General features: G+C 44.1%; 1 non-coding gene across 1 annotated transcript; it reads right to left on the bottom strand.

Annotated features, from left to right (window-relative positions):
• Window positions 1-916: 916 nt before the first annotated feature.
• Window positions 917-990, bottom strand: TRNAT-GGU (transfer RNA threonine (anticodon GGU)). Its single transcript has one exon. It is a non-coding gene; the product is annotated as a tRNA-Thr (tRNA).
• Window positions 991-5,674: the final 4,684 nt, after the last annotated feature.

Raw genomic sequence — 5,674 nt, 5'->3', positions numbered from 1 at the left:
AAAATGCCAAATACATTGTTGCCCAGATAAGAGCATTCTCTCAGAATGTGGGGATATGACTAGGTACAGCTTCTATGGAGGGCAACTGGGAAAGAACTAGCAAAATTAGAAATGCACAAATACTTTGATCAGGCAAGCCCATTTCCAGGAATCTATTTTAGAGAAATACTTGCACATATGATTAAAAATATTTGTATAAGCTGTCCTCTGAAGAATTATTTTTGACAATAAATGTTAGAACCAATGTCATGTCCATCAATTGAGAAATGCTTAAATATACAATGGTCTATCTATACTATGAAAGGATATGCAGTTGTCTAAAAGGACAGGGTAGATAATAACAACAGTGATGATGACGCCACTGAAAATAATGATAATAGCTGACGTTCCGTGAGCATTTATTAAGTGCTCAAATCCTTTATGTGCCTCTCTCATTAAAATTAAGGTTAACGCATGAGGGAAGTACTCCTTTTTGCCCTTTTTTATAAACGAAGAAATAGAAACACAAAAAATTCTGTAACTTGTTTGAAGTCCCACAGTGGCAGAACCAAGATTTCTTCATAGAGCTTGCGGCTGCACCACAGATGAGAATAGGGTTTTCTTATTCTCCATTCTCGGGATTTTTCAGATTTTGGGGTGTGCAGTTGTAAAATCCCAGCCTCGTGAAGTGAGAGAATCTGTGCAGTGGCTCTGGAATAAGTAAACTCCGAGGCTCCATTCACAGGCTCGGTTGAAAATAGATCTTTGGCCGAAAAATTTCTTCTTTTAATCCCTTTAATGGGACTTCAATCTTGGCGCAGCGTGTTCTGGAGTCCGATTCAAAGCAGATAGAGGTCCAGAGGGCTCTGAGGATAAAAGTCACAAACAGCCTAAAGCTGCTTTTATGCAGCCACAAACAACTCAAAGTAAAGCATACCGCCCCTGGGTGGGCTCAAACCACCAACGTTTTGGTTACCAGCCAAACACGCTAACTGATTGCGCCACAGAGGCACAGGGACTTTACCCTTCAAATTTACTTTCTGATGACAGGAATTGCCCTTCAACCTCAGGCTGGGGACACCTTCACATCTTTCTGGCCTGTCCAACCACGCGCTCCAGAAACTGGGAGCACAAGAGACACTTAGGCCGAGAGTCAAGACGTTCAACACATTTGAGCATTGACACCAATCCCGAGGGAGCTATGGGATTCCGACACCCGCGGCCTCCAGCAGTGGGAGATGCACAATCGCTGCTCACTACCCACAGGAGAGGAAGCGTGACAAACCACCGCCTGGCAGGACTCCGTGTTCTGAGGCCGGCGAGATTGGCCCCAGCCTCCACTCTGGGAGTCAACAGAGCCACCAGCTCCTCGGCCCGAGGCCTTCCCAAGGAATGCTGACAAAAGTGATTAATTATGTGCACAGTCCACTGAATTACTCTCAGGGGTAACCGTAGGAGGTACTGATAAAGAATTATGAAGGACAGAGCGTCAGAGTAAGCTTCATACCAGCTTAAATTGAGTAAAGCTGACTGTTAACTAAGAGTAGGATAATATATAATAACTGTAGCTTAAATTCCATGTTGTTGTTGTTAGGTGCCATGGAGTCAGTTCCAACTCATAGCGACCTTATCTACAACAGAACGAAACACTGCCCTGTCCTGCCTTATCCTACAAATGTTGTTATGCTTGAGCCCATTGTTGCAGCTACGGTGTCAATCCATCTCTGAGGATCTACCTCCTTTTCACTGACCCTCTACTTTACCAAGCATGGTGTCCTCCTACAGGGACTGATCCTCCTGATAACATGTCCAAAATATGTGAGACGTAGTCTAGCCATTCTTGCTTCTAAGGAGCATTCTGGTTGTACTTCTTCCAAGACAGATCTGTTCGTTCTTTCTGCAGCCCATGGTATATTCAACATTCTTCACCAACACAACAATTCAAAGGCATCTTTGGTCTTCTTCTTCATTGTCCAGCTTTTGAATGCATACAAGTAATTGAAAACACCATGGCTTGGGTCAGGCACACCTTAGTCTTCAAGGTGACATCTTTGGTTTTTAACAATTTAAAGGGGTCTTTTGCAGCAAATTTACCCAAGGCAATGTATCTTTTGATTTTTTGACTGCTGCTTGGGTGTTCATTGTGCATCCAAGTAAAATGAAAACTTTGACAAGTTCAATCTTTTCTCCATTGATCACGATGTTGCTTATTGGTCCAGTTGTGAGGATTTTTAGTTTTCTTTATCTTGAGCTGCAATCCATACTAAAAGGTATGGTCTTTGAACTTCATCAGTAAGTGCTTCAAGTCCTCTTCAGTGTCAGCAAGCAAGATTGTGTCATCAGCATAATGCAGGTTGTTAATGAGTCTTCTTCCAATCCTGATGGCCCGTTCTTCACACAGTCCAGCTTCTCAGATTATTTGCTCAGCATACAAATTAAATAGGTATGATGAAAGGATACAACCCTAATACACATGCTTCCTGAATTTAAACCATGCTGTATCCCTTGCTCTATTCCAACAACTGCCTCTTGATCTATGTACAGGTTCCTCAAGAGCACAGTTAAGTGTTCTGGAATTCCCATTCTTCACAACATAATCCATAAAGGAGAAGAGAAACCGTGTTTCTCCAGTTCTGGTATACGACCGCCCCAGCGTTGTAGTTTTGCAGAGTAAAGGCTATGTTAGCAGCAATTGTTAAGTTCCCAATTCACTGCGTGAAAGAGAAAGCAAAATACAGCGTTCTCCTTCAAGCTGCTTAACTTCATCCACAGATGTTTTCAGGTTTGGTAGAAGACACATTCCGCACACCACCAGCTGCTTTCTCAAAAGTTCTCTCAGTGGGATAAGACTGGAGAGTGCCTGCCTTGCAAGTACTTCAATCCCCTGGTTTTCAAAAGGAACTTTGCATGAGATGGAATGAATGTACCTTTGGCATTCAAAGCAAAACATTCAGATTGTTGGCTTTCAGCTACAGCATGGCAGAAGAGGTTCAATTTTGGTGACTAAACCTGTGTGCTTAAGGTGAGCGTGTAGCCTCTTCCCTGCCAGAAAGAGGAAGCAAAGCCAGTTGCTCTCAGTATGGGGGATGAAGGGAGAAGGATTCACTTACTGTGTTTGAAAATCCCTCTGTGTTGCATGTCTAAGAAAGTTGCCGGTGCATTGTCTACTTTGGCAAAGGGTTTGACTTTTCTCCCGTTTGAGTAGGTGAAGCCCTGCAGGGTTTACACCTTTCCGGGGGGCATTCTGTGCTGCGTGGCTGAGACTGCCACCTTACAGACGGTATCCCTAAAGAGAAGAGAAACCACGTTTCTCCCGTTCTGGTATACGACCGCATCAGAGCTGCAGTTTTGCTGAGTAAAGGCTACGTTCGCAGCAATTCTTAAGTTCCCAATTCACTGCATGAAAGAGAAAGCAAAAAACAGCATTCTCCTTCAAGCTGCTTAACTTCATCCACTGAAGTTTCCCGTTTTGGTAGAAGACACAGTCCGCACACCACCAGCTGCTTTCTCAAACATTCTCTCAGTGGAATAAGACTGAAGAGTCCCTCCCTTGCAAGTACTTGAATCCCCTGGTTTTCAAAAAGAACTTTGCATAAAAGGGAATGAAGGTACCTTTGGCATTCAAAGCAAAACAGGCAGATTGTTGGCCTTCAGCTAGAGGATGGCAGAAGCCATTCCGTTTCAATGACTAAAGCTTGTGTGCTTAACGTGAGCTTGTAGCCTCTTCCCTGCCAGAAAAGGGAGGAAATCCAGTTGCTCTAATTTGGGGGATGAAGTAAGAAGGATTCATTTACTGTGTTTGAAAATCCCTCTGTGTCACATGCCTGCGAAAGTTGCCTGTGCATTGTCTACCTGGGTAAAGAGTTTGCCTTTCTCCCGTTTGAGTCGGTGAAGCTCTGCAGGGTTTACAGCTTTCCGGGGGCATTCTGTGCTTCGCGGGCGAGAATTCCACCTTACCGACGGTATCCCTAAGGAGAAGAGAAACCGCGTTTCTCCCGTTCTGGTATACGACAGCAGCAGCGTTTTAGTTTTGCTGAGTAATGGCTATGTTAGCAGCAATTGTTAAGTTCCCAATTCACTGCATGAAAGAGAAAGCAAAATACAGCGTTTTCCTTCAAGCTGCTTAACTTCATCCTTTGAAGTTTTCAGTTTTGGTAGGAGACACAGTCCACACACCACCAGCTGCTTTCTCAAACGTTCTCTCAGTGGGTTAAGACTGGAGAGTGCCTGCCTTGCAAGTACTTGAATCCAGTGGTTTTCAAAAGGAACTTTGCATAACAGAGAATGAAGGTACATTTTGCATTTAAAGCAAAACAGGCAGATTGTTGGCCTTCAGCTAGAGAATGGCAGAAGAGGTTCCGTTTTGGTGACTAAAGCTTGTGTGCTTAATGCAAGCAAGTAGCCTCTTCCCTGCCAGAAAGAGGAAGCAAAGCGAGTTGCTCTCAGTATGGGGGATGAAGGGAGAAGGATTCACTTACTGTGTTTGAAAATCCCTCTGTGTTGCATGTCTAAGAAAGTTGCCTGTGCATTGTCTACCTGGGTAAAGGGTTTGACTCTTCTCCCGTTCGAGTAGGTGAAGCTCTGCAGGGTTTACAGCTTTCCGGGAGGGATTCTGTGCTGGGCCAGCGAGAATGCCACCTTACAGAAAGTATCCCTAAGAAGAAGAGAAACCGCGTTTCTCCAGTTCTGGTATATGACCGCTTCAATGCTGCAGTTTTGCTGAGCAAAGGCTATGTTAGCAGCAATTGTTAAGTTCCAAATTCACTGCATGAAAGACAAAGTAAAATATAACATTATCCTTCAAGCTGCTTAACTTCATCCATTGAAGTTTTCAGTTTTGGTAGAAGACACAGTCTGCACCCCACCAGCTGCTCTCTCAAAAGCTCTCCCAGTGGGATAAGACTGCAGAGACCTGCCTTGCAAGTACTTTAATCCCCCTGTTTTCAATAGGAACTTTGCGTAACAGGGAATGAAGGTAACTTTGCCATTCAAAGCAAAACTGGCAGATTGTTGGGCTTCAGCTAGACAATGGCAAAAGCCATTCTGTTTCAATGACTAAACCTTGTGTGCTTAACGTGAGCATATAGCTTCTTCCCTGCCTGAAAGAGAAAGCCAGAGCTTGTTGCTGTCAACTGGGGATGAAGGGAGAACGATTCACTTTCTGTCATTGAAAATCCCTCTGTGTTACCTGCCTCAGAAAGTTTCCTGTGCATTGTCTACCTGGATAAAGTGTATGACGTTTCTTCCTTTCAAGTAGTTGAAGCCGTTCAGGGTTTCCAGCATTCCCGGAGGCATTCTGTGCGGCGCGGCTGAGAATACCACTTTACAGACGGTATCGCTAAAGGTGAAGAGAAACCACGTTTCTTCCATTCTGAACACGAATGAGGCGAAACCGTAATTGTGCTGCGTAAAAACTTTGTTAGCAGCAAGTGTAAGTTCCCAATTCACCACATGAAAGAGAAAGCAAAATACAACGTTCTCCTTCAAGCTGCTTAACTGAATCTACTGAAGTTTTCAGTTTTGTTAGAAGAAAGAGTGCGGCCACCACAAGCTGCTTTCTCAAATGTTCTCTCAGTGGGAGAAGGCTGGAGAGTGCAGGCCTAGCAAGTATTTGAATCCCCTGGTTTCCAAAGGGAACGTTGCATACCAGGGAATGAAGGTACTACTGGCTTTCAAAGCCAAACAGGCAGATTGT

The sequence above is a fragment of the Trichechus manatus genome, unplaced genomic scaffold (assembly GCF_000243295.1).
Source record: "Trichechus manatus latirostris isolate Lorelei unplaced genomic scaffold, TriManLat1.0 scaffold00525, whole genome shotgun sequence".
Taxonomy (NCBI): Eukaryota; Metazoa; Chordata; class Mammalia; order Sirenia; family Trichechidae; genus Trichechus; species Trichechus manatus.
The sequence above is the reverse complement of the archived record's forward strand: the minus strand, read 5'-3'. Positions and strand labels throughout refer to the sequence as shown.